This window comes from Rhinopithecus bieti, unplaced genomic scaffold (genome assembly GCF_001698545.2).
Source record: "Rhinopithecus bieti isolate Rb0 unplaced genomic scaffold, ASM169854v2 scaffold_1466, whole genome shotgun sequence".
Taxonomy (NCBI): domain Eukaryota; kingdom Metazoa; phylum Chordata; class Mammalia; order Primates; family Cercopithecidae; genus Rhinopithecus; species Rhinopithecus bieti.
Window position 1 is genome coordinate 489,416 of NW_016803386.1, and position 7,143 is coordinate 496,558.

Sequence of the window (7,143 nt, forward strand, 5' to 3'; positions counted from 1 at the left end):
TAAGCTAATCATCTTGATGAATGCTTGCTATTTGTCATGCTATCATTTGGATCAATTTAGTAGTTTTCAATATTATCTCATTTATTAGTATTTTTAAGGAGACTGTATGGCTTTTATTCTTAGCATTTAATTAGTGATATCACCTTCAATTTTTGTTATTTTTTCCAATGCATTGGTTGCTTCCAGAAACATCCCTCCAATTCCATAATCTTTTGTTCAATGTGTTTTTTAAAAATTATTATCAATATTATTTTTGATTGACAAATCATAATTATCTACATTTATGGGGTACAATGTGATGTGTTGATATGTGAATACAATGTGGCCTGATTAAATCAAGCAAATTAACATATTCATCACCTCAATTAGCTATCATTTTTTATGATTAGACATTTGAAATGTACTGTCTTAGTATTATATATTTCAAATATTCAATAGTCTTTATAGTTACTATTTCCCCTGTACCCCTTAAATGCCCGAGACATTGCACCAGGCCAGTGAATTTCTTTCCACCAGTATCCCATGCCAGTTGCATTAAAAGAGACCCTTATCTACTGTAGACAGTGGAGAGAAAAAGCTGAGAGTCAGGCCTAGGAGTTAATTATAAGAGCAGCAGTGCTCCAGAGAAAGTGAAATTTTCAACTCCATTGAGTCCACTGTACTAAGATCAGGGCCCTGATTGGGAAGGAGTGGGGCCTTGAGATATGGAACATGGACATCTGGATCAATGCTATCAAAAAAACCTTAACTCACCATATACCCCAAACCCTCTGGGCCTGCAGAAGTGGCCCACTCCACCTTGTTTAAAGCTAGTGCCTAGCAAAAATGGTGGAATAAGAAATGCCAAAAGTTCATCCCTCCATAAATGCAATGAAAAAATGGGCAAAAGTGGTCAGAATCAACTTTTTCAGAACTCTGGAAATTAACCCAAAGCTTGCAGCAACCAGGAGACTACTTAAGAAAAACGGACTGAACCTCAGTAGGAATGAGGAGCTTTGTGGCATTTTAACTTAATCTGAAAACATTTACAGTTAATTGTGTTAGTCACTGCTATCTGAGGCAATGGATAATAGTTGGGACAGGCAATAGACCAAAAATCTTGGGAGAAAAATCTGAATAATGAGGTGATTTGGGAATAAGAGCTTTGAAAAGTTCTGGCATGTTCCTGGGAATCCAAAAGGCCACATTCATGCCCAGGACTATGTGCAGGCTCAGAAAAGACCTGAGAAGACCCTAAGTTCCCACCTCTGGTTGCCCTTCAGGCTCCATACATCAGGAAGTGAAGGCTAAGGCAGAGTTTTAAACTGCCTGGCTGAGTGTTGAAGGTGTGCTCCAACACACAAACACACAGAAATTTAAGGAAATCTCTACAATTTTTAGCTGCCACTAAGCAAATGGAACAGAGGAAAAAGAAATTCTTCTTTAAAAGAACTAATTTAAATAATTGATTTTTATAATGAAAGAGAAATTAAGACATTCCCAGAGAAACAAAAACAGAGGGAGTTTGTCACTAGCACAGCTACCCTATGAGAAATGCTAAAGGGAGTCCTTCAGGCTGAAATGAAAGGACACTGGACAGTAACTCAAACCCACATAAAGAAATAAAAAGCACCAGTAAAGGTAAGTACATAGACAAATATAGAAGTCTGTATTGGCCAGGCATGGTAGCTCACACCTCTAATCCCAGCATTTTGGGAGGCCGAGGTGGGTGGATCACCTAAGGTCAGGAGTTCAAGACCAGCCTTGTCTACACGGTGAAACCCCGTCTCTACTAAAAACACAAAAATTATCTGGGTGTGGTGGCAGGTGCCTGTAATCCCAGTTATTCAGGAGGCTGAGGCAGGAGAATTGCTTGAACCCAGAAGACGGAGGTTGCAGTGAGCCAAGATTACACCACTGCATTCCAGCCTGGGCGACAGAGTGAGACTCTGTCTAAAAAAATAAGTAAATAATAATAAAGTTTGTATTTAAGTATTTTTGGTTTGTAGCTCCTTGTTTCCTATCTTATTTAAAAGACATTTATAAGAAACAATAATTATAAATCTATGTTAATGGGCACATAATGTATAAACATACAATTGTGACAATAACAACATGGGAAGGGGGACAGAGCTATATAGAAGAACAATTTTGTATACTATTGAAATTAAGGCCAGGCATAGTGGCTCATGCCTATGGTCTCAGCACTTTGGGAGGCTGAGGTAGGAGGATCACTTGAGCCCAGGAGTTCAGGACTAACCTAGGCAATATAGTGAGACTCAGTTTCTACAAAAAGTTTTAAAATTAGCCAGACATGGTGGCATGTGCCTGTAGTTCCACCTACTTGGGAGGCTGAAGCAGGAGGATCACTTGAGCCCAGGAGTTAGAGGCTGCAGTGAACTATGATTATGCCACTGCACCCTCACTGCACTAGGTGAAGAGTAAGACCCTGTCTCTGAAGAAAAGAAAAAGAAAAGGAATTAAGTTGGCATTGATCTGAACTGGGTTGTTGTAAATGTAAGATGTTAATTGCAATCGCCAGGGCAACCACTAAGAAAATAACCCAAAAATGTATAGTAAAAAGAAATGGCAAGAGAACTTAAGTGTTACACTAGAAAATATCCAATTGATGTGAAAGAAGGCAGTAATGGAGGAATTGAGGAACAAAAAAAAGTAAGACGTACAGGGAATGAATAACAAAATAGCAGAAGTGAGTCCTTCCTTACCAGTAATTACGTTAAGTGTAAATAGATGTGATTTCCCAATTAAAAGTCAGAGATTAGCAGAATGGATAAAATATATGACCCAACTATATGCTATCTACAAGAGATTTACTTTAGATTCAAAAACGCAAATAGACTGAAAGTAAACGAATGAAAAAAATATATTTCATGCAAACAGTAACCGAAAAGAGAGCTGGAGTGACTATACTTAAGACTAGTGGTAACCTTTTGTTTGAAGACGTTGCAGAGGCCTCTACCCTGCAAGATAACATGTACTCCACCCCCTACTGGGGTCTACCCCAACCATTCCTCCTGGCTGCTAGGTCAGTAACTAGGGTTCAGTCATAACATACACCAGCCACTAAAGTGCCGGGCCTGCTAAGAGAGGAGAGTGGCTGTATTTCAAAAGACTGTAAGAGCAAACCAACATGCAATGGCAGAAGCCCAGAGAGTATGGATGAGATTCTGAGGATTCTGTATCAAGGGAGGGGTTATGAGTGAAACTGTGTCTCCTGAAAGAGTTATTTTGAAGTCCAAACCTCCAGTACCCCAGAATGTGACCTTATTTGGAAAAAGGATTCTTGCAGACTTAACCAAGTTAAGATGAGGTCATCTAGAAGGGCCCTATATCAAAACAACTCGTGTCCTTTAAAAATAAAAAATTCGAACACAGACACACACAAAGGGAAGATGATGTGAAGATGTACAGGGGAATGCCATGTGAAGACGGGGCAGAGGCTAAATGCAGCTGTAAGCCAAGGAGCACCACGCATTGGCAGCAAGGAACTAGAAAGAGGCAAGGAAGGATTCTACCTAGAGTCTCAGAGGGAGCATGGCCCTGCCAACATCTTGACTTCAGACTTCCTGCCTCTAGAATCATAAGACAATAAATTTTTGTTGTTGTAAGCCACTCAGTTTGTGGTATTTTGTTCTGGTAGCCCTAGTAAACTAATTCAGGAGGCAAGCCATAAAGTTGGCTAAGGGAGAGTTTATTGATAGATGCCCACTCATCTATGATATGAGATTTTAAACCTTGGCAGGACTCTTGGGAGATGGCGTTACACACATTGTTGGAAGCTTGGAGAAACCAATGGGCACCACTGAGTGAGGTAGAAATGGGAGAACTGCCATGGTAGGCTGTGGAAAGAAGACCAAAAAGCACAGAAAAATACGCATGCTAGGGGGTTGTTATGGATTGAATTGTGTCCTCCTAAAATTCATATGTTGTAGCCCTGCTCTCCAATGCTACTGTATTTGGACATATGGCATGCAGGGAGGTAATTAAGTTAAATGAAGTCATAAGAGTGGGACTCTAATGCTGCAGGACTGGTATCCTTATAAGGAGAGGAAGAGACTTCAGAGAGATCTTGCTCTCCATGCAAGTACAGAGAAGAGGCCACATGAGACACAGTAAGAAGGTGGCTGTCTGCAAGCCAGGAAGAGGTCTCACCAGAAACCAACCCTGATGACACCTTGATCTTGTACTTCCAGCCTCCAGAACTGTGAGAGAACAAATGTCCGTTGTTTAAGCCACCCAGCCTGTGGTATTTTGGTATAGCAGCCTGAGCAACTAATATAGGGGTTGTATTATATAAAGTCCTCACAGGAGGACCCCAAGGACACACTTTATCAAAGCAATAAACAATGCATGGGTAACAGGGGAACCAGAATCAATGAGAAACTTAATGGCCATCCATCAGGATGGTTGGGAATGATGGTAGGATATGCTGTTACAGAACGGAGCTCACTGATAGCAATGAGGATGATGGAATCCCAAAATGACAGATGGCACATGGTGACACTCAACTCTCAGAGGAATGTGGGTAGCAGGTAAAGACAAGTGCCTGATCAAGGGGAATCAAGTGATCACATAGCCAGAACTAACCATCATGACCTGGGTTCTGTCAGACCCACCAAGTCGTAGGTTTAGGAAGGCCAAAAAGCAGTCCTTCAGAAGATGGAGGTGGAACACCTAGATCAGTTACAAGCAAAGCCAGAGAGCACAAGCGAGTGGCTAAGCAAGTGACGCAGATCCCTCAATATCTACCACTGTTCCATCTGTGACTCTGCCCCAGCTCACACTTAGGGCTTCATGGGGTATTCTTTGTGACCAGCTGGTGGAAGAGGGAAAAAGCCAAGCTTGGTTCACGGATAGGAAAGCTTGGAATGTTCACACAAATGAAAATTGATGGTAACATAGCGAAAGGAAGTAGAGAATAGAAAACAACAGTAAGAAACAACAAACCAAAAGCTGGTTCTTTAAAGATATCAGCAAAATTTACAAACCTTTAGCTAGGATGACTAAGAAAAGAATAAAAGATAACTAAAATCAGAAATTTTTTCATGGTTTTGATACTTTATTCTATTAATATGGTATGTTATGTTAATTGATTTTAGGATGTTAAACCACCTTTGCATTCCTGGGACGAATGCCATTTGGCGGGAGTATATAATCCCTTTCTTTTTTAGTTTTTTATTTCCATAGGTTTCTGGGGAACAGGTGGTGTTTGGTTACATGAGTAAGTTCTTTAGTGGTGATTTTTGAGATTTTGGTGCACCCATCTCCCCAGCAGTATACACTGAACCCAATTTTTTTTGTAGTCTTTTATCCCTCATCCCCTTCCCACCCTTTCCCCCTGAGTCCCCAGAGTCCATTGTGTCATTCTTATGCCTTTGGGTCCTCATAGCTTAGCTCCCACTTATGAGTGAGAACATACAATGTTTGGTTTTCTATTCCTCAGTTACTTCACTTACAATAATACCCTCTAGTCCCATCAAGGTCGCTGCAAATGCCATTACTTCATTCCTTTTTATGGCTGAGTAGTATTCCATTGTGTTTGTGTGTGTGTGTCTGTCTGTGTGTGTGTGTATATATATATATCATATATCATATATATCTCACAGTTTCTTTATCCACTTGTTGATTATTGATGGACATTTGGGTTGGCTCCACAGTTTTGCGATTGTGAATTGTACTGCTATAAAAGCAAGTATCTTTTTCATATTATGACTTCTTTACCTCTGGGTAGATACCCAGTAGTGGGATTGCTGGATCAAATGGTAGTTCTACTATTAGTTCTTTAAGGAATCTCCACACTGTTTTCCATAGTGGTTGTACTACTTTACATTCCCAACAGCAGTGTAGAAGTGTTCCCTTTTCATTGCATTCACACCAACATCTATTTTTTTTATTTTTTGTAAAATCAGAAATTTTAAAAACAACTTTATAGAAATTAAAAGGATTATGGATACTAAGAACAACTGTATGCCAACAAATCACATAATCTAGATGAAGTGGACAAATTCCCAGGAACACACAAACAACCACAATCGACTCAAGAAAAAAATATAAAATCTCAACAAATCTTTAACAAGTAAAGAGATTGAATCAGTAATCAAAACCCCCCCAGCAAAGAAAAGTCTAGGACCAGATGACTTTACTATTGAATTCTACCAAATATTTAAAGAACAATTAACAGCAATCCTACCTCAAATTCTCCCAAAAAATGGAAGAGAAGGGAATACTTCCCAGCATATTCTATAAGGCCTGCATGACCCTGATACCAAAGACACAAACAAAAAAATACTACTGACCAATATCCTTTATGAACAGACAGAAAAATCCTCAGCAAAATACTAGCAAACTGAATTCAATGGAACATAAAAATGATTATATACCATGACCAACTGGGATATATCCCACGAATGCAAGGGTGGTTCTACATAAGAAAATAGATCAATAGAACACACCATATTAAAAGAACAAAGGAAAAAAAACCCCACATGATCATCTCAGTAGTTGCGAAAAAAAAAAAAGCATTTGACAAAACTCAATACTCTTTCATGAAAAAAACACCCAGCAAACTAAGAATAAAAAGGAATTCCTTATGAAAAACCTATAGCTAACCTCATGCTCAACAGTAAAAGACTGAAAGCTCTTCCCCTAAGATCAGGAACAAAGCAAGGATGCCTGCTTTCACCACTGCTATTGAACATTGTACTGGAAATCCTAGCTACAGCAATTAGGCAAGAAAAAGAAATAACAGGCATCCAACTTGGAAAGAAAGAAGTAAAACTATTTCTGTTTGCAGATGACATCATCCTACATATAGAAAATCCTACAGAAGGCTGGACACGGTGGCTCACGCCTGTAATCTCAGCACTTTGGGAGGCCAAGGCAGGTGGATCACGAGGTCAGGAGATCAAGACCATCCTGACTAACACAGTGAAACCCTGTCTCTACTAAAAGTACAAAAAATTAGCTGGGTGTGGTGGCACGCACCTGTAATCCCAGCTACTTGGGAGGCTGAGGCAAAAGAATCACTTGAACCCGGGAGGTGGAGGTTGCAGTGAGCCAAGATTGTGCCACTGCACTCCAGCCTGGTTGACAGAGTGAGACTCCATCTCAAAAAAAAAAAAATATGTGTATATATATATATTA